This window comes from Mandrillus leucophaeus, unplaced genomic scaffold (genome assembly GCF_000951045.1).
Source record: "Mandrillus leucophaeus isolate KB7577 unplaced genomic scaffold, Mleu.le_1.0 Scaffold289, whole genome shotgun sequence".
Classification (NCBI taxonomy): domain Eukaryota; kingdom Metazoa; phylum Chordata; class Mammalia; order Primates; family Cercopithecidae; genus Mandrillus; species Mandrillus leucophaeus.
The window spans coordinates 829,790-852,213 of NW_012103020.1; the positions used below are offsets into that span (position 1 = coordinate 829,790).

Sequence of the window (22,424 nt, forward strand, 5' to 3'; positions counted from 1 at the left end):
TGCAAGCTCCGCCTCCCGGGTTCACGCCATTCTCCTGCCTCAGCCTCCCGAGTAGCTGGGACTACAGGCGCCCACCACCTCACCCGGCTAATTTTTTGTATATTTAGTAGAAACGGGATTTCACCATGTTAGCTAGAATGGTCTTGATCTCCTGACCTCGTGATCCGCCCACCTCAGCCTTCCAAAGTGCTGGGATTACAGGCGTGAGCCACCGCACCTGGCTGGCACAGTTTTCTTAAATCCACATTGCTGAGGTAGTGGGAGGTCCAAGCCAAATAAGGAGCAGGCTTTCTCCAATGTCGTTCCCAGTGTGTTTCACTCCCAGAGTCTACAGGTGCTATTCCGGCTTACGGCTATTGAAATATGGAACAGCAAACCGGCTGTCATTCATAAGAATTGGTGCCGGCCAGCTGGCCAAGCCAGCTACAGGAATAAAGATGTGCCTTTTCACTCTGATACACGGGGGCCGTGCTGTGAGCAGACAGCTGAAGAATCTCAGGTGACAACCCCGGGGAAATGGTGTTTGTGGCATTCAGGCATTCGCCACCCCGAAGAGGCAAAGCAACAGACATAGGATGTGAGCCTGCTGATTAAGGAGAACAGAGGCCGACCATGCCTGCTCCTGGGGCTTTGGGCAGAGGAAGAGAAACTGAGGGGAAAGCTTAGATGACTATATGTTATAAATAAACTTTAAATAATTTTAAAAATTAATTTTATTTACAGTGTCTTGTTTATTAGGAAAGAATCATAAAGAATCACAATTGCACTGGGCTGGTCATTTTTAAAAAATTGAACCTAAAGTATAATCCAGAGACCCTTGTGTATTCCTGATGGAAGTGTAAATAGATTGATCACATCTTTCCAGAGGGTATTTGATAATATGTACCAAAACAGGAGCCTTAAACACATTCATGCTCTTTGACACAAAATTTCTACTTTTAGGAATTTATTTGAAGGGAACAATCAGATGTACATAAAAGTTTGTGTACAAGAATGTTCATTTCAGCATAAAGTAGTGAAAATTGAAAATGATTTAAATGTTCAACAGTAGGCAATTGGTTAAATAAATGATAACAGCTTTATACAATGGAGTAATATGCAACTATGATCTTTGTCTTGTTTGAATGAATGTTTTGGTAGGCAATATGTTGAGTGATTATCATTTTGTGGTAATGATTAGCAGTGATTTTGCTTTTCCATTTTATATTTTTCTGTTGTCCACATTTTCCATAGTGGATAAATTTATAATCAAGAAGAAAATAATGTTTAAAGAACTATAAGAACATAAACATGTGATTAAAATTAGTGATTTTTTACATTTAAAAAATCACCCATAATTGACCTCTCTAATACACCTTTGTTTTGCATAGTTATATTGTTTGCCTTATGCACTTATTTAAGTTTTGCTGTTTCAGTCATAGGCCATATGCCAGTTTATATGTTACTATTCAACTAATACGTTAGTCTATAATTATCACATTCATAACTTTATAACATTACAACATATTAATGTACATGTGCATAGTAGGTAGTATTAATTCTTAATTCTTCCTTGGGCAAAGAGGGTTTTCGTTAACTCTCACCCCTCCCTCCACCCCAGTCTCCAGACAGAGTTAATCATTCCCTTATCTGTCTTTTGCTCATTTCCATTTGTCTCCCTTCTGATGTAGGAGTTACTTGAGGGCCAGCTATACCCGTGCGTCTTGGTAGTCATGGTGTCCAGCGCTGTGTCTGGCATATGCATGAGAGAAAGGAGAGATGGATCCACAGATGGACAGACAGAAGAAATGAGTGGGGCTAAGCTTTGATAGTTTAACATCTATTTGACTTGAGTAACCTTGTAAACTTATTAATTCTCACCTCAGCCTCAGGGAAGTATGTAGGGAAGGAGCATAAAAGATCTGCAGTTGCCCTAATACAGATATTTTTCCCTTCACTTGTTTTGTAAAATTATATTTTATTTTCATGGTAGTTTTAGACTCAAGGTTATAAAGGCCTGCTTCTAATGGTTCTCCCACCAGCCTCTGACACTCATCTTTAACTTTTTTCTGTCAGAATTTTCTCCATCATGTGTATTTATCACGTTCCTTTCCAAATTTGTATCAATACCCATAATAGTTAAAATGCGCCTAGTAAAAAATAAATAAATAAATAAGAAAAGAAAAATGCAAAGGAAGGCAGGCTGCTTAATGGGTACAGAGTTTCTGTTTAAGATGAAAAAGTTCTGGGAATAGATCGTGGTATCAATCACACAACATTGTGAAGTACTTAATGCCACTGAATTGTACACTTAAAAGGAGTTAAAATGATAAATTTTATGTTATGTATATTTTACCCCATGAAAAGGGAAAGAAGGAAAATAGGAATTGAGTGGTGTGGAGCCCACTCTTTCTACAAATCTGTTTTTCACTAGCTGAGCCCTCTCCTGAAACAGAATTCAAGACGGTCGTAAGTCTTTTTGAAGACAGGAAGAATAAATTCTTCAGGTTTGTATTGTATCCTATTATCTTGACCTAGCAGATAGGTTCAAAAAAATCACCCCAGCCTGCAAAAACCTCGCCATCCTATTTTCTTTCCCCCGTTAGCTCTTCCCAGTGTCACCACAAGGAAGTGGCTAATGACATAGCATTAATAGCCTGAAGAACTATGGTTATCAATGTAGAGGGACATTTTTTCCCCTTAAAATTATTGCCTGCCTCTAGCTTTTTTTTCTTGTAGAATCAAGCTAAAATCATTTAGGTGTTACTGCTGCGATCTTCGAGTGGCCATGTTACTTCTTATCTGTACACATGCTCTCTTGGGAGAAATATGTATAAATGCTATGTGGTAAAGATTTTTTTTATTATCATTTAGAAAAATACAGAATGTATTGATGCCAAGCCTTCACTGAATGAAGACGTAAGAGAGAAGTCCTGGCTTCCAAAGCTTCCCATGACCTGCCAGCCACTTTCCCAGCCATCTTCTTTTTGACCCCAAAGAAGAGGGTAGGGAGTGGTTATCACTCACCCCCTCTTCATAGGTGGGGTTGTGAGCACAGAGAGAGCCAGGCTAGGTCCAGGGTGGGTTCCACACACTGGAAGAGGAGTTAGGTCTGCCATGCTAGACCTGGTGGTTGTTTAGGAGCCTAGTCCCAGGCCTGCGCCCATGCAACCACAGGCCTAAATACCATATCTCATTGATCCTAAGGATCCTGATTTTTACATCTGTGAAGTCAGGATGCATCTTACAATTGATGGCATACCATAGTTCTGTAGGGTGCTTTTTTCTTTCTTTCTAGTAGTACATAACATGAGCCTTAAAATTTATGAGTCTTAAAGCTAATGAAATAGGAATTACTAGGGAGAACCTACAGATAGCCATCTGTAACATTTTGTAGAAATTGCTGAAGTATCTACCTGCAAGGAAAGTTAGAATTTGAATCCCAAAGTCACAGTCAAGAGAAAAGATAAGGCTATTCCAGAGTTAGGCAGTAATGATAAGCTTCAGATTTCTGCTGCTGGGCTCAGACCATAGTAGTAATAAATGCAATACAGGCTTCCTTTTATATGGAGGCTCCTTGGAGGTCTCTGCTTTAAATGTGTACCTTTCTTTATCAAAAAGGAGCTATATTGTAACCTTACATGCAGACACTATAAGAAATAAGAATGGATACTTTGTGGATTAGAGGTCAAAGATGTCATTGTAACTCCGTGGCTTGCTGTGGGCAAAATTGTGACCTGGGCTGAGTGTATTCCAGTATCCTCTTTCCTCTCCCCTCCAGGCACAAGGTCCTACCCACTGGCTTCCTGGGGTCCGTCAAACCCACTCATCTGTGTACCACCCCTTAGAACCTAAGCACTATTTAGGGTTAGGGGCTGTTGTGGGTTATATATACAGGTTGAGCATCCCTAATTGGAAAAACTGAAATCCAAAATGCTCCAAAATCCAAAATTTTTGGAGCACTGACTTGATACCACATGTGGAAAATTTCACACCTGACCTCATGTGATGGGTCACAGTCAAAATGAAGTCAAAACTTCGTTTCATGCACAAGTTATTTAAAATATTGTATGGAATTACCTTCACACTCTGTGTATAAGGTGTATATGACACATACATGAATTTTGTGTTTAGACTTGGGTCCCATCCCCAAGATACCTCATGAAGTATATGCAAATATTCCAAAATCCCAAGAAATTCATAATACTTCTGATCCCAAGCATTTTGGATAACGGATACTCAACCCGAATATGTTAGACTACTCCAAGTAATATTTTAAGTTTCATAGTAATCTCGTAGAAAATCTAAACCCAAATGGGAAAATGTTATATTTGGACAGGGACATGGGAGAGAGATTTTTCAGAGGCATTTTGTTATTTGGCAAATAGCTCTGGGCAACTACCCACCCCATCTTTCTTTGCCTACTCTGCAGGCCAGATCCAGAGTTAGACCCTGAAGACAGATGACTGACCTTCAGGTCTAACGGTCTCTAAGTTGAGGAAAAGAGTGATTGAATCACAGGAGGCAACTTGCCAGGTGTTCCAAATAGGAGTAGACATCTCCACTCCCACTACCCATAAAAGAATACTCATTTTCAACTGAGGCCTAAGTCAGAAATGTAAAAGCAAAACAAAAACCCTTCTTCTGAAACCTCCTCCCATTCCAGTTTTTAAAAGGGGAGGGGGTAGGAGGTACTGATGAGACCTGAAGATGAGAAATGCTAGGATGAAAATCTATCACTGACTTTTGAAATTCAAAATAGAGTGCCTTAGGAAGGCCATTTTTAGGTAAAATATACAAAGAAAGTAATTGAGCCTAAAGAGGGCCTAACTACCTCTTTAAATTTTTATTTTTATCAGCTGCAGGAGGGTAGACTTCTTCACTGGGGTCAGACAGAGTGAATAACGGAGGAGTGAATTCCAGTGTGTCAAGTTTCATCACGTGGCGTAATATGGTTCAGATACAGCTCAATCAGTAACTCTCAAATTCAAAGAGGACTTAAGGCTTAATATCTCCAAGGAACAAAGAGAAGAAAGCCCAAAACTGCACGAAAGGCCATTTCTAGAGTCCACCTGGTTTGCATTTAGTGCAGAGGCAGCCAATGCTGAACCATCCTCAGAAGGAGGACTCACGACCCACCGCTTAGGAGGCCTGTCTCTCCTTCTGATGGGTTGATTTTATTGAAGCTAGAGAATGACCCGCAGGGGATGCTGTGTTGATTCTGAAGCTTCTAATGCCACCTAGGAAGGACTGGGGAATTGTCACCCCTTCTTCCCTGTCACTTGGAGCTATGGGAGGCACCCAGGGGATCTGAACCCTCCCTTCCCCTTCACTTAGCATTGAAGTATCATGTGGGCAATAAGCTACCTTATCTTGGGGGTTTGGAATTCTTGCAGATGAATTCCAAAGCACTCTGCCATTCAGAGTTTCTTGTGTGTTTCACGGCTGTGTTTGGCATCCTATTGGCACTTCAGGGTACAATCAAATTCACTGTCACTCTAGTGACATGAATAATCCATCCATATTAATGAAATGATAGCTGTTCCTTGCCATCTCTTTTCTTATTCTTAACTTGATTTCAAATAACATGAATTCCACTTTCGGCAGAATAGGGTTGGGGGGTTCTTATTCATCTCCACTATGAGAGTTGAGAGGGGGACAAAGAGATAATGGAATGATGGTGATGTAGAATAACTGTAAAATAATTACTGCATTGCTCAAAACTCTGTATTATTCATCTATGTAGTGAGAGCTCCTGTTTGGTACCACACTTGAGTGGCAACCTCACCAATTAGCACTGCCACCGCGGGTCTGTGAATTGCATGTGAAAATAGAATTTGTCCAGAAGTGCTCATGCAAATTGTGCAACACAAATGTGGCCTCCATGTCAAGTCCTTTCACGTGTTCTGACAGACTCATGTCTTTCCAGATTTCTCTGATCGGCACCCCCCACCCCCTTGACAGTTACCAGAGCTCATAAGCCAAAGGAAATAGTTCCTGTTGCCATGAATACTGTGTCTGTGGTGAGGTTTATGAGCTGCTCCTAGGGCTGGGTTTTTGCCTGAGAAAACAATCAGATTTTCACTTAGATCTGCAAGAAAGCAGATTAGGAAGGGGATATATGCAAATATCTATGTTAATGCCACCAAACCTATAACTTGGCCCCACGGTGCTGGTGTAGCAGTTCTCTTAGAGAAAACTTTTTTTGCATTTAATGTATGTTTCATGTTTTTGAAATCTGTGTTAATGCAAAGAAACCTGGAAAGCAAAAGCATTAGGTCAAATATGAACTTGGCTACAACTTTACATAATTGGGGTATATCTTTGTGAACATAGAAACTGTACATTTATAAACCATTCTTTGCCTTTTCTCAATTTGAAGAAATTTCCAGTCTTTCCTGAGGAAGGAAATATTTTTTTCCATTTGAGCTCTGTTTAGAGCTTTTAGATTGTTTTTATTTGGCAGTTTGTGGGGGGCCAGATGGGAGGGAAGAGGTGCCCTCTGGAACTTCAAGGACATGTGCAGCCACAATCATGCCCACACTCTGTTCACCAAAGAAGCAGGGTCAAAATAGTGTGCATGCAAAGAGAAGCCCTAAGAGAGGCTGTCTTCGGAGGCCAACAAAGCAAAGCCAGGTTGAATTTGCAGACCTTGAAAATGGCAGCTGGCAAAATACCTGGTCAGGCTGAGACCTTCTTTCACTTTTCCCTGCCTTTCTACCGTTCAAAACCTCAGGAGCAGTTACTTGAAATTGCTCAACTTTCCAAAGCTAGTTGCATTCAGACTGAAAGAAAAAAAGAAATTTTACCCCAATTGTGCTTTTGCTCCTTACCCCAGAAAGATACAGACTATAGAAAGCACAGCTGTGGTCAAGCCGGACCTCATCTTGATTAGGGGGACTGAGCTGGAAGTGTCCTCCCAGCCAGGGTCTGTTCTTGGCCTCTTCTCAGCCTGATCTTTCCCCAGCAGCCTCCTGCTCCTTCAGTTTCACTCATTTCCATTGATGCACTTTGTCCTCTTCTCTTCCCGTTGTTGTATGGTTTGATATTCAGGACCAGAGATCCTTTCTCCAGTTGGTTCTCAATCTGAGCTCCACTTCTTTCCATTTCTAGACCCTCCTCCTGGTATTCAGGTCCCTTAGCGCCTCTATTTTGGAGTGTAAGCCTGTTTCTCTGAAGCCCCTGAAGGGAAAGAGATAGGCATCTTGGTGACCAGCCTTAGAAACCCCAGCCTAGGGAGTGTCTTCTCTTATGGCCCAAGTGCTCCAAACCTCAATTTCCAACTTCCTGTTTAGCTCCTGGACAATGTAAAGAGATGGAGGCCCTCTTAGAGCCTGTGAGTATCTGGAAGCTGAATGTACCATGGGCAGTGTTCCCGTGAATTTGTTTTCCCATCCCCCTTTCAAAGTCCCACCACCTCTATATGTGCATTCTTTTACTTTTTTTTTTTTTCCCCAGACAGTCTTGCTCTGTCCACCCAGGCTAGAGTGCAGTGGCATGATCTTGGCTCACTGCAACCTCCACCTCCTGGGTTCAAGCAATTCTCCTGCCTCAGCCTCCCAAGTAGCTGGGATTACAGGCACCCACCACCACGCCCAGCTAATTTTTGTGCCCAGCTAATTTTTGTATTTTTGGTAGAGACGGGTTTCACTGTATTGATCAGGCTTGTCTCAAACTCCTGACCTCAGGTGATCCAGCTGCCTCAGCTTCCCAAAGTCCTGGGATTACAGGCATAAGCCACTGTGCCCGGCCTATATGGGCATTCTTGTTACTCTTAATAAGTATCAGTAATAAAATGATGTGTGCAAGGAATTTTTTTTTTCTTTTTTGAGAGGGAGTCTCGCGCTCTCGCCCGGGCTGGAGTGCAATGGCACGATCTCGGCTCACTGCAACCTCCACCTTCCGGGTTCAGGCAATTCTCCTGCGTTAGCCTCCCGAGTAGCTGGGATTACAAGCACATACCATGACACCCAGCTAATTTTTGTATTTTTAGTAGAGACAGGGTTTCGCCATGTTGGCCATGCTGGTCTCGAACTCCCGACCTCAGGTGATCCACCTGCCTCGGCCTCCCAAAGTGCTGGGATTACAGGCATGAGCCACCGCGCCTGACCTGCAAGGAAGATTTTTTTAAAGTTCTTCCCCGCAGAATTCATTTTCTAACTAAAGAGATGCAGATGCTTGAAGGAAAGGTTTCTATCTAAAAGGTGAGGGAAAGTTGCCCGTGCTCTGCACTCTTCTCCCTCCTCCCACCAGCGCCACAAACTCTCAAGTTACATTTCCTCCCTCAGTGATGCAGAGAGTGTGGATTTGGTATAAGCTTTAAGGGTTCAAATAGATTGGTATTTCCACCCTACAGAAACCATCATTTAAGGATTGACTTCGCTGCACGTTCTGAGGACAGGGCTTCCCTCCATCCTCAACTCCTTTGCTTTTCCCAGAGCACAAGACGAAACCACTAAGAGCTGCACAGACTCAGTTGGTTCCAAACACAGGAACAGTGAGAAGCAATTGCTGCAAGCCCTGGGCCATGAAGGAAAGCCACGGCCGGTGGCCCACAATTTCTTAAGATGAACCCCCGACAAAAGCTGGCCTAGACCAGGACAGCAGATGCCAGCAACCCCCTCCCACCCCGACTCTCCCTAGGCTTTTTATTACCTTTACTTGATCAAAGGAAGGAAAGCAATCGGTCTCTCTTCAACTTGTTTAATAAAAGAAAACATAATCATAGTTTGACACATTACTTTTGGTGGGTGCACAGAAAGAATATGCTATATTAGAAAGGGAGAGAGGAGGAGAAGGGGGGAGGTGAAAGGAAAACAAATTGGCTGCCTGCGGAGGTCCAGTGTCAAACGTCTGCGGAATCTTGTTCCTTTAGATACTGTGGGAAAGACCATGGCAACGAGGGGCCCGCAGAGTGAGAGAGACAGATGGGAAGATTTGCAGCCCCTCCCTGGGATTAGAAGACAGAACAAATAGGTGAAGCAATCCATTTTCCAGAGCCCAGTGGTAATTTCAGAGTGTTGTGAACCAGGGTATCTGCTTCTCCTCTGTTGTCTCGATAAGGGGTAGGAAAATTTTCAAAGGAAAGATTTTTCGTTTTTTCAGAGAAGACAGTCTCCAAGTTGGTGATATAAAACATATTTTTACCTGAAACCAAGGTATTCTTAACTTCAATCATAAATTTTCAACGGTCCAACTGGTTGTGTACTGATGAATTACTTTGTTAGAAATTATTCTTATTACCATCTCTAGTTCAGATTTAAAAGGTTGGTAGAATACATGCAATGTTAATTATCTTATAAAAATATAACATACCATTTCTGTTGCAAACAAGATTTAGCAATAAGACCAAGAGTGATTTTCTGACTTTTTAATAAAAAAATCCAACTGAGAGCTTATGCTTAGGAAATATTTAGTTATCACATTTGTTATGAAGTCTACTTGTCATGAAAAGTCTTTAATTGGGCCACCAAAGAACTTTCCTTATTACTTGTCAGGCCTTCTTGAAAAAAGTTGACTGAATGAAACATTTAGTAGCAGGAGAGAAAGTTAGAGAAACAAGTTAAGGAAGCACAAAAACTAAAAGGTTTCTTCTTCTCCAAGTTGTTTTGGTCACATTTCCTGTTACTGCCTGCCATCTTTCCTTCATCCCCAGGATGTATTGTTAGGGCTTTGAAAATATTCACAGTTATATACCTACTGTTCTACTCCCCGTCAAAAACCAGGTGGTATGTTTAAAATCCTGTATACTAAATTCACATTTAAATAAATTTAGTTTTTTTATAATAGGGAAGACCAGAAAAACTAGCTTTATTTTTACCTGATTTTAAAGCAGGGATCACTGTATCTCTGCCAGGTTTCTGGTAGCCATGTGGGCTGGGCAGAGCACAATAACAGAGAAGAGAAATGAGTAGGAGGAGGTGGGACCCCAGACCGGAAAGTGACCCCAGATATTTGCACATGAGAATTCTTATTCTTGCAGGAATATGCCTGGCAGGTGCATTTGGCTTTTTTCAGTTCCCACAGTCAAGTGCCAAATCTCAGCCGGCTTCCCCTCACCTCCTGTTGGGATTACCCTCATGGCTGCCTCCCAACCCTTCCTGCCCACTTTTCTTCTGATCCAGCCCCATTCTAATCTCTGCTTTACTTGACACCAGCTTAATCTCCTTAAAGTAATGCATTTAGCATTTATTCCCTTTAAGAACCTGCTGTGGCTCCTGATGGCCGGTGGTCGAGTCGGCTGGCTCTGCCTGCATGCAGACCTGTCCATGGCCAGCCCCACCCTGCAAAGCTTTCTTCTCACACATCCTAGCAAACACCCCAACTTTGGGTGGCCACCTCCCTCTTTGCAGGTGGCCACTCTCCTTCCTTCCTTCTCTTCTCACTCAAATCCAAATCTACACTTCCATCAAGGCTCCCAGTCAAGTCCCCGCTTATCCATGAAGCTCTTTCCAAGTAGAACCAGAGAAATGTTAGGGCAAGTAGAAGCCTTGGAGATTACCTGCGCTGGCTTCCTCATTTCATAAAGGAGAATACTGAAGCTTAGAAATGTTCAGTGACTTGCCCCAGGTCAAACACTGCCTAGAACTCATGTGCCTTGTATCCACATTTGGGCCTCTTTCTATGCCATACCACCGCTCTGCCCATCCCGGGTCTGCTCGGCCTGGCTGTATGGAAATCAAATGGAAACAGAACACTTGCCACACAGCTTGCCTCTTGACCGGCTGGTGCCATCCTTGAGCTCTTCCATGAAGTAGACCTTGTCTCTGCACTTGGATTTCAGTCTCCCTCCAGGACAGAGGCCACGGCTGCACTGCACCGAGAGTCTAAGAGCCCCACCATAGCCCCTGCCATTGAGCTAGGGTACTGGGCCTGTGCAGACTCCTTGAGCAATCAAAGTTTTTCAAAAAGTGGGATGTGTATTCAAATTGAAAGAAAACTTTAATAGCAAAATATACATGCCACACGTCGTGTTCTAGTGCTCAGACTTCAGGAGGAGGTATACTTGTTTTCTGAGCAATATTTGCATTTTAACCATGAAGTGACTTACTCCACATAAAATCCCAAGCAAAGCTATAACCACAACCCATACTCCTGGGGGGTGGTATATCATATTAAGCAAGTCAGTTGTTTGCTTATTTGTTTTGTTTGTTTGTCTTAGCTGTTTGTGTTCTTTAAGAAAAATCAACTCTAAGATCTGGAAGCTGAAACTGAAAATGCCACTAAGGATATGCAGTGCTGCACAGCTTGAAGGGAAGGGTCTGAGGCTCCATGTTCTCAAACCAGATCCCTGAACCTCTATTAGGCCAGCCACCTTGGCAATCAATTTGACTGACCTGGTCAGCCTTCCTTATCTAAGTCTCTTAGCAGAAGTGAATCAGAGTATTCCAGACCTCTCTAGGTTCCTACCCAGGGTGTTTGTGCATCTGACTGCAGGATATATTTGGGCTGTGTCCCCAGGAAACCTCTGAGAGGTACTAAGAGTGACTGGGACCCTACTACAGCAGTGACAACTCTCTCAGTGACAATGACTGTGGCAGGACTGTATGGCCATGCTGAGAGCTCCACATGTGAGCTCTCAGCGCCCTGTACATGAATGTTCACTCCTTAGGACTTACGTTTATTTATTAATGGGGACTTAGAGACCCCATCTTTCCTTCAAAATTCTCTGTGACTACATCAAAGGAAAAAGGACTCAAGATTGGCCTTGTCAACCTTTTTTATATGCTTCTAAATATGATTAAGAGGTAGTGTTCTCAAGGCCTTCTATAGAAAGTAACCTTCAGTATAAATTATCCCCTGAGAAGCTAAGGAAAATAAAGAAGAGAATCTCACTCTGGCTGGCTTTTCCCCTGTGTGGTATCCTTGGGATCCGAGAAAGATTTCAAGTTCAGTTTCTAGGTTTGTCATCCCTACTCACCCCTCCTCCACTCCTCAGCAAGTTTACAGCCGTGTATATTTAGTGTCAGCTTCCAGAAAAGGTTTGGTTGACTTGAGAAGGGTTTAATAATTGCCGATTGAGAAATTGTGTATTCTTAAAATGGGGGAGAGGATAAAGGGAAACAGAAACACAAAGGGGAAAGTAAATTAGTTGGGCCAAAGAACAAGAAACTGTGTCTATTAGAGAAATGGTCCAAAGGGAAGGAAGACCAGAAACAGGATCCCTAGTGTCCAGGAAGCTTTCTCAGGTTGACAAGTCTCCTGAACAGCAGGTCAGATCTCCCTGTCCTACTCCAGAATTAATCACCCTGCCCCTCCTGTTCTGATGTTATCCTCCTACAAGCAGTCACCTTGGAGAGAAGTGGTAGTGGTTGCAGCAGCTCTTAAAGGAGGCGTGTAACTTTAGGTGGAGATGTGTATGTATGAATCATGGTCATGCTGTAAAGCAGCCCGCCTGGGTCTGGGAAGCAGAGCGAAGGTGGGTATGAAGTCAACTAGCTAGAGGAGAAATTACCCCAAAAAGCGTTTACGCTTTTAGAAGGGATAAGTGGCAAAAAATATTTGGTGCATAACCCCCATCTTAGAAGGCCTCTATTGTTTTAGTCAAAAAGGTGAATTTATTCGTAAGTTTCCCATCACCTTCCCAAGGGCAATTATACTGTGCACAGGATAAACACAGGACGTATAAAGAATGTTTATTCTAGAGTCTCGTTTCCTATTTAGCTACCAACTTAACTTTTATCCTAAGTAAAAGTGGTCATCTGTAAACAGGGATGTTTTCCCTCACATGGCTGAGGAACTGATGTGACCATTAAGAACCAAAAAAATCTGAGCTGAAAATATAGGCCCCACCTAAAGTTTCTGATTTCCTCATTATTAATAGGGACGATACTGAGAGCAAACCTTTATGAGCGCCTACTATAAGCCAAGCACTGCTGAATCATGCTTCCCAAGAAGAGTTCTGATTAAAGAGAGTGAAAAGTTTAAGATCTGTAGAGAGGATGATTTCTCATTGTTTGCAGATTCCTTTATCCCGATTACCATATGTATGTGTGGTGTGGAGTCAAGGGCTGTGTTAGACCTCTTTAAGTGCTATATTCTTTCTAAAACTTATTTTTATGTCTGTGTGTCTCCAAATCTTCTCAAGGTTAAGAAAATACCTGAGCCATTTCTATTTTTTGGAGTGCCCAGTTATATTTACAAAATGAAAAAATGACAATAGAGCTTTTTTTAAATGCAATGTTTTTATTTTTAAAAATAAAGCATAGGGCAATAATACTGTGCACAGGATGATCGCAGGATGTATAAAAATGTTAATTGATAATGGACTTAGAGCAGCCTGATCTAATAACAGGGCACAATTTTTTTTGAGACAGGGTCTCACTCTGTCACCCGGGCTGGAGTACAGTGGCACAATCACAGCTCACTGCAGCCTCAACCTCCCAGGCTTAAGCAATCCTCCCACCTCAGCCTCCTGAGTAACTGGGACTACAGGTGCACACCACCATGCCCAGCTGATTTTTTTATTTTTAGTAGAGATGAGGTCTTGCTGTTGCCCAGGCTGGTCCTGAACTGAACTCAAGCAATCTCCCCACCTCAGCCTCCGAAAGTGTTGGGATTACAGGCGTGAGCCACCACACTCAGCTCAGGGCACAATTTAAAGCTATAAAATAGATGCTATTTTTCAATCCTCTCAGGATTTCTCAGTGACTGTATATGTAAAGTCTAGTTCGAAGAATATGTCTAAAAATCTAAACTCAAGGTTCTTGTGGATGCAAAGCCCAGGGTCAGGTGCCCTGATCCCCCATAGGCCCTCACAGACCAGGTATGAGCCCTTCTCCTACACTTGCTTCCTCTAAGAAGCTGGTTGTCAGCCACAATCTTTACATAAGGAGAAGTACCAATCCCAGATTTCTAAGTGTTTCTGTTTTTCTTTCTGCTTCCTCATGTTTTTCCCTGCTGTAAGTCCTAGCCTTCTCAAACCCCACCACCGCAGCTGGGCAGGCTTCTACTCATAGGAATGGGGGCCAAGGGTGGGGAAAAGGGTAGCCCTCCTCTCAGAGCCTTAGCATCACATGGTCAAACCTGGCTTCCCACAGACCAGTTTCAGCAGTCGGGAAACCGGCAGAGCAGGCTGACATGGGCCCTCCCTCTCTCAGCCTCTGGAAGGAAGGAAGCATACGGGGACACCAGAAAGGCTGCTTGTGGAAGGGCTCTTCTCAGGCAGTCAGCACTGATGTCTCTCAGCGCCCCGCCCCCCCCAAGGCTGTGGAGGTTCTGGAGATGATGGCAGAAGTGCCCTCGCCTTCCCTCCACAGCATGCCCTGAGCACTCAGCTTCCCTTCCCTTCTTCCTGTCTTGTAGTGGTTGCAGCAGAGAGCTCCATTTGGCAGCGTGGTGGTGCTCTTGTCTATTAATGGAAACATTGGCCTGTCTCCCAGTATAACACAAGATAGGCCTATGCATCAGTTATGCAATCTTTGCTTTGATGACTTCATCAGAAAGGGTGGGTACAATAGGCGAGAAAGGCTCGGGTTGGGGAAAACAGTAGCTCAGGAGGGGAAAAGAAAAAAAATCTCCCTAGCAGCTGAAGACAGCTGAGACTACTCCCCTCCCTATTTTTAAATCAAGGAAAGAAAGGTAGCAAACATATGGGTTCAAAAAACCTAATGGAGCAGCTGACAAACCACTTTCAGTCCATGTGTCCTGACAGCGGCCACTTGCATGCCGGCGCAGAGGCTGTGCTCGTCTCAGTGGTGCAGGTTTCCCAGCCCTGGTGACTCAGGTTTTCTTACAGCTCCACGGGGAAGACAGTCTGTGGAGGCAGTGGCGGTTTTCACCCACCTCTCAAGTTCTTGAACTCCAAAGGTCTGGCTGGTTCTGGCCGTGCACTGTGGCTTCAAGCCTAAGACAGAGAAAAGCCACAGAGAGCTGGGTGGTGCCACAGAGAGCAGGCTTGTCCAGGTAGACCAAAGAATTCTTGGAAGATGGTCAGTACCCTTCCGCTGGCACTTAGGAGCTCTTTGTGGAAGCAATAGAAAGCTGACCTAGTTGCTGAACCTGTATCGAAGCCCAGTTGTTGAAGCCACGTACAGGTTTGGAAAGGGGTCCTGCCACTTAAGCATGTCTGTTACACCTTCTAGAGCATAAGGTGGGCTCAGGGAGAAATAGTCCAGGTCCCAGACATAACCTGGGCCCCTCTTGAACTCACTCTACATTTCATTCCATATCAGTTTAGCATTATTCTTAACAAGCTTTTAAAAATAATACTATAAGTAATATATATTCATAACAGAAAATTTGAAAAAGCATAAAAATAAAAATCTCTTACAATTCTTGTCTAACAAGACTATCCAGTGTCAAGTGTTTTAGAAACTGGTTTTTTTTTGTTTTGTTTTTGTTTTTTAGTTTTAACACCTGAGGACATAAAGAAAAAAAAAAAACAGAAACTGCTTTCCTCCCCTGCCTTTCTTAACTATATATGGTAAGCTTTTTTCTATGTGATTAGATAGTCTAAGGAGGCATGATTTTTATTGGATGCCTAGTATTCATGGTATGGATATACCATAATTTATTTAATCAAGCTTCTATTGTTGTACACTAATGAACTTTTAACCAATTTAGAATTGCATTGGTGGTGGAATTAATCACAAGAAAGGATCAAAAGGACTCTTATAATTTACATCAAAGGCAGAAGAAAAGCATAACTCTCAAAGTTGTGTTTCCATTGGCGGGACCTATGGTAACTATGTTCAAAGCACTGATAAGGACAAATGGTATTTTTGTTGCTTTTATCCCCCCAAAAAATGGCCTTGAAAGGCTGACCTTCCTGTGGCTGGTGGCATCCTCACATTTTGCACTGGACTGCCAACTTTAACCCTTTCTTTAACATTCAGCAGAGGGTCAGCTCAGGAGCTTGGAGAAGCAGTCCATTATAGGGCCATCATTTTGTCCTTTCCAGTTATACATGATACTGGTTTAGGCTAGAATTCATCCCAGCCAATTAGTCAGATGAGTTCAGTAAATCTGTATTTTGTTACAGCTGTGGCCCTAGCTCTGTGCTGGATACTGGGGAGACTCATAGTCTTGGTCCCAAAGGAGCTAAAAGCCTTGCCAGGAAGGATGCCATAAGGATATCATCCTGCCAGGAAATTATCACTTGGAAGCATTTGGAAAGTTAGAACTTTCTACCTCTCCCATGTTACTTAATTAAGAATCAGTAGGGTGTGTTTAATTGTGTCTATACCATGATCATAAGCATAAAAATATGTTATTGCATATGGGAAAAAACTAGGAGGAAATATAAAAACATATCAAATATTAACAGTGGTTACCTTTGAGTGTTAAAAATGAGTGTTAGCTTTTTTCTGTATACTTTTTTCTGTCTATATACTTTTCTGCATTTTTTTTTACTTTGTACTTTTTTTTTCTATCTATAGTTTTCTGCATTGTTTTTCAAATATTCCCAGCAATTGGGAAGCAGAGGAAGGAATCAGTAAAATGTATATTTTTAAATAATTGCCCTATCAATTAAGCAGTTAGCTCCTAAAATAATGGGGACCAAGACCTTTTTTTTTGTTTGAGACAGAGTGTCGCTGTATCGTGCCCAGGCTGGAGTGCAGTGGTGCAATCTCAGCTCACTGCAACCTCCACCTCCTGGGTTCAAGCAATTCTCCTGCCTCAACCTCCTGAGTAGCTGGGACTACAGGTGCATGCCACCAAGCCCAGCTAATTTTTGTATTTTAGTAGAGATGGGGTTTTGCCATGTTGGCCAGGCTGGTCTTGATCTCTTGACCTCAGGTGATCCGACTGCCTCGGCCTCTCAAAGTGCTGGGATTACAGGCATGAGCCACCGTGCCATGACAAGTCTTGTTCCCCATTATTTTAGAAGCTAAAGCTAGAACCAGAAACACAGCACTTCCCTCATCCTGAAGGATGCCCTGCATGATCAAGAGGTTTTGGCAGCAAGAATAACAACCATAAGCTGTTTGTTATATATTGCCAGTCACCGGGCCCATGGTGGAGCTGAGTTTCTACCCAGGCCTGTGGGGTTCCCCCAGTGTACACTGTTCCTTTCTAGAAGCTGAACAAAGAGCTTTCCTGAACCCATTTAGAAGCCTTTGCATTGGGCCTCAAGTTACTGCCGTTTCAGTGATAAGCCTCCTAAATTGATGAACTCTGCCTTAAACGCAATCATCTTGGGACACGACCATCACACATCACAAAACAATCCTTTTAATCCAATCTTCTTCAATAATCTGCTGAGACAGAGGAGTTTAGATGGGGTGGGCCCTTTTGGAGCTCTGCTATGAATTTATTGTAAACACCTCTCCAAACCCACAATAAAAATTGTTCTGGAAAAAGAAAGTTTGTAAAAGAAAACCAAATCTCTGCCTTGACACCTGATCAACTTCAAAGGGAATTCTAAGGTTTTATTTCATTTTGTTTCTTCCTTCCACTTATGGTTGAATGATCTAATCTTATGCCCTTTCTTTAAATGTCAAAGTTGATACCACAGAGGCATCCCAATTTTGGGTACCAGGCAACATATAAAAAAAAAAATGATGCATATTTTGGTGCTCTTTCAGTTGCATCCTTTGCAACCCTTTGATCCCAAGGGTTTCTACCTTTTTATTCTATGCCCATTCCTCTCCCCACCCCCTTCCCATTTCTTTTTACTCCAACATCCTCCTGGGTGGTCTGCTCAATTTAGACCAGATGCATGTTATGGTCAGTGGAAAAGTCAGAATCCCAGAGACGCCACCACCAGCTGTGGGACATCAGACAAGTTCCTTAACCTCTCAGAAATTCGGGCTTTAAAAAAAAATAAAAAACAAGATGAGTTAAACATACAGGTGAAAGCCCCTAGCAGAGTGTTTTGCAATAAGTAGGTGCCCCATAAGTGTTACATTCTTCATATTTGAAGAATTCTTTCAATCAGAGGGAACTTTCCTCAAATCATAGCTTTCCATAGTTCACCTTATTACACCAGGGACTGGTAGGTCTAGGGATGTCTGATGCTGCCTTAGCAAGGGCATTATGGGGGACTCACCCTTCCTCAGTCATGTGCTGTGTTCCTCAGCCTCCACAGCACAATTGTAACTGGAGCAGTCCCTCCTGGAAGAATTGGCTCCTTTTGGCCCTGGGCTCCTTTCAGAATTCTTGGGTTTGCATTGCAAACATCACTGGCCTGAGCAACCCTCTGAAAATTTTGAGAATTTTGTTCCAAAGCAGGAAACTTTGCAACAGACACCTAAGCAACTCAGCACCCTGACTTGCTTTTGAAAATGCAGCTTTGCAATCTAATCAGGGCACAGGATTATTTGCCCCAGTGATTCTCTATGGGACATCGTAATCACCTGGCGAGCTTGTTAAAACACCTCCAAAAGTTCTAACTCAGGAGGCCTAGGGGGGAGCCTGGGAATTTGCATTTCTAACAAGCTCCCAGGTGGGGACTAATGCATTTGATCCTGCAACCACATGAGAACCCCTAATTTAGTTCTTCATTTTTCCCAAATTGCCCATACTTGGAATGGGGAGGTTTTAGAGTATTCGTAGCTATTTCCTTTCTATGGCACTTCATTAACTATGTCACCTCCAAAATTTCCATTGTCAGGAGTCTTATGAGTATGGTTTTCATTTCAGAGGGTGGGGACTGAGAGAGGTCACATGGCTTGCCTGAACCTCTGGGAATCACAGCCAGGCGCCTCTGTCTAGCCATCATGGGTGTTCGATTCATCCTGTGCTGCTCAATAACATAAAACTGCTGCGCTCTTTGGCCAAGCAATTGTCACGTTAGCTTTCACCTCTGATACATACTTTCGCCTTCTCAAACTTACTAATAAAACTTTCAATAGTATCTTTGCAGAAGAAAGCCTCTGGATTCTGGTGAGAGGTTGGATGTAGCTATCTTTTGATATATAAAATTTAGTCGAAATCCCACTTGGGCTAAAGATTCCTTCCTTTAAAAAAAATTTTTTTACTTGACCCAATTCAGAGTGAGTGTGTGTGTGTGTGTGTGAAAAGCACAGGTTTTCTGGGGCATCCTTTTTGTTTATGCATTGATTTATTTTTACTCTTTCCTGCCACGAACAATCCTCATCTCTGTCCTCGTGTCCTCCCCAGCCACTAACACACACGATGTGACGGGGCCTGGGAAATGCGCCCGCCGGAGCACACCGCAGCCTCGCGGGCTCCCGAGCGGCGCGCGCTGGCCGAGGACCTCCAGGGCCCCTCGCGGGTCTCCCGAGCGCCGCCGCGCCGCCCCTGCCAGCGCCCGGGACCGCCTCGTGGGCTTCTTTGTTAGGGCCGCCTGCGCCGAGAGGCAGTCTCGGTCCTGCCGGGGGCGCACGGGCCCCACTCCTGACTTCTTAGCCGGAGTCCCCTAAGGACTTGTAAGCATATAGGCTCGAGTCGAGAGGCTAAATTAGGCCCCAGGGGACTTTTTCAATAAAACCCTAAATTTCATTTAAGTTGTTCGTAGGCCAAGTGATTGCAAGGACTCTGAGCCGAGGCAGCAGTGCCAGGCCGACCCAAGGCTCGCTCCTTACCGCCCCCTCCCCGCGCCGGCTTTGTGCAGCTGGGGTCCTGGAACCCGGTCCCTCCCGGGCTGTCGGCCCTGGGGTCTGGTGTCCGCCACCCTTCCGCCCCTCTGAGGTCGCCACTGCCCCCCTACCACACTCCCAGCCCTTCCGTTTCCTTCCACGTCCCCTTCCCGCGCCCTCCCCCACCTGAATTCTCCCTCCCCTCCGGCTGGAAGAAAAGTCGGTAATAAGAAACCAGTTCAGTGTCAGTCGGAGGAGGGGGGAAGATAACCCCAGAGATACACGGCAATGGAGAGAGAACTCATTTTGTGTAAAGAGGGCCTAGAGTCACCAGGGAATTCCTGGATTGTCTCAGGCTGTCGTGTGTGATGTCCATCACGCCGTGCGAACACCATCTGCTCGGTATTATGCTCTCAGTTGCCAGGCTACCTGCTGTACGCAGTAACACTTGACTGCCTGGCTCCACGTTCGCAGCGCTCGCCCAGACGCGCGGGGCGGGGGCTGCGGAGGGGCGGGCGGGAGCCCTGATTAAGCCATCTGCGAGGGGAGGGGCGCGGGCGCAGCGGCGGCCGGGCGCGAGGCCGGGCTGACACCACCATCTGCTGGGGCGCGGTAAGAACGGCAGCTGCTCCGCGTTCCCCCGGCGAGGGACGCCTGGAAAAGGCTGAAGCCCTGGGCGTTCTGAAGCCCGGTATCCACTGGGTCCCTGTCACCCCAGCCTCCTCGCCGCCGGCCGTCTTTGGTTCGCCGCCAGCAACGCTGGCCCCTCTCACCCAAACACTATGCATGTTCTTGAAAACACTTCAGAAAAATAAAGCTTCCCTACGCACAGATTTATAAATAAACAACTGGCTGTTCTTGGGAGATATTTTTACCACAACTGTTTTTTGAAGTCAAAAACTGCCTGTTTGGGGGAGGTAAGGGTGCTTTTGACACCTCCTACCTCACTCTAGCCTTTAGAATATTGCTAAGATCTTTTCCCTGGAGGGGAAGATATGTAAAATAGGTTCGTTGGTTTTGATTTCTTTCTCCTCCCTTTATTTTACTGAAGAGTGAGAGGGTTAGGCGAGTAATGAAGATCTATATAGCCAGTTGGATTTTTGAGGGGAAGAAACGGTATTAAGATTCTTGGGAGAAGCAAGGGAGGTCGTTGGGCAAGGAGTGGATTGGAGAACAAGCCAGTAATTACAACTAAAAATACAGCATCATTTGGCTTCAAGGCATTACATTTCGCATGACGAAAGCTCAGCCTGGTTTTCTCTAATTGCACAACACAGTGTGTGTCCTTCTTAGAAACAAGAGCAGTGGCTTGAAATCCTGAAATCTGACAGACTATTTCTCATTAAGCCCTCTTAGACTGGAGGTTAAAAGAAGCCATGTATTATGAAACAGTTAGTGGCCTCTGCCAGCTTAATGTGTAAGGCAAGTCACTGAGTACATCGTCACACTTTGCAATACACCTCAGAGTGTGGGGCTGTAGGCGTCTCTCATCCACTGTTGAATGCCGCAGAGCTTGTTGGGAAAGTACTGAAGATGTTTCATAGGGAAGGCAGTCCTTTAAGAATGTACATAGTGGCTGGGAGCAGTGGCTCATGCTTGTAATCCCAACATTTTGGGAGGCCAAGGCAAGAGGATTGTTTGAGGGCAGGAGTTCAAGACCAGCCTGGGCAACACAGTAAAACCCCCATCTATACAAAGAATTTAAAAATTAGCAGGGCATGGTGGCGTACACCTGTAGTCCCCCCACCTACTCAGGAGGCTGAGGCAGGAAGATTGCTTGAGCCCAGGGGTTGGAGGTTGCAGTGAGCTGTGATCATACCACTGCACCCTAGCCTAGGCAACAGAGTGAAACCCTGTCTCTTAAAAAATAATAATAATATAATACATACAGCCCTTTCTGCCTGTAGGTCTTCAGTGAGAAGCCTGAAGGCAAAACCTCTGGGAGGGAATTATTTGGGGAAATACATAATCCTGGGAAGTAATAACATGACTATCCCTTTGGGAGGGTTTTTTTTCACACTGTGCTTTTGAAGTATTTCTTTTTGGCCCAGGAAGACAGGGGCAAAAAGCGGTTTGATGTATCATCATCACCCCATTTGCCTCTCTCTTTCTTTTCCCAGTGGAGAGGAGGCTGGGAAAGCAACACTTCTTCACTCCTTACCACTTCCCCAGCTGTGCGGGCTGGTCACACAGGACAAGAATATCTCAAAGTGCACAAAGATAAACAGGGTCATCCCAGACCAACCCTCTCAAAAACTCAAGCTGAAGAAAACTTTATCTTCCCTTGGGCCTTATTTTCTTTCCAACTCTCTCCTTCTTATCAAAACTGGAAAGTATCAAATATACTGAGACAGAAAAAACAAACTACATATCTGCATTTTTGCTGATTGACTGTTTATATGTCAGTGTGAATTCATTTGTTAAAGTGTAAAGCCAATCAGCCATTTGTCCCTAAAGGTGCCAAGAAACAGCTTTATTTCACTGCAAGGAAGGGCTTGGAAAACAGGTAGCAAATACTTGGGGGGAAAGGGAAGATCCTGAAATATCTAGGCCCCTGCAAGAGTTAGTCCTGAAGTAAACTTTTTGGGAGCACAAAGGTTCCTGGTATTTTTTAGTATAAGATCTTTTTGTTAACATCAAAAATATTTCCTAGCTATCTTTGTGTATTTATAGAGAAAATACACAAAGACACAACGTTTTATTAATTTCAGCTACAGCATTTACACATAAAAAATAGAACACAGTACACTTATGAGAGACACACTATATAGGTCTACAGGCTGTTCTTAGGCGCACACTTAACACCATGAAGACACTGCCTGGGAGAGGCCTGAGCTAGTAAGAGTACTGAATTGAGAATCAAAATTACCATTCTGCTTACTGATGTAACCAAATACCACCTGTATGTGCCCCGATAACTAATGAAATAATTTTTTTTAATTTAAGTTTAATTTTTTTAAA

At 43.9% G+C, this 22,424-nt stretch overlaps 2 protein-coding genes across 3 annotated transcripts in view; one reads left to right on the forward strand and one right to left on the reverse strand.

The window, feature by feature from the left end:
* The window catches only part of MAML3 (mastermind-like 3 (Drosophila)), a 437,914-nt gene that overhangs the window by 399,467 nt on the left and 16,023 nt on the right, over window positions 1-22,424 (forward strand). The window lies entirely within an intron of this gene.
* Window positions 14,280-22,424, reverse strand: part of MGST2 (microsomal glutathione S-transferase 2) — a 67,202-nt gene continuing 59,057 nt past the window's right edge. For both annotated transcript variants that reach the window (XM_011985623.1, XM_011985625.1), the window contains one exon: window positions 14,280-14,824. The gene's annotated coding sequence lies outside the window, so the exon portion shown is untranslated. The remainder of the gene's footprint in view (window positions 14,825-22,424) is intronic.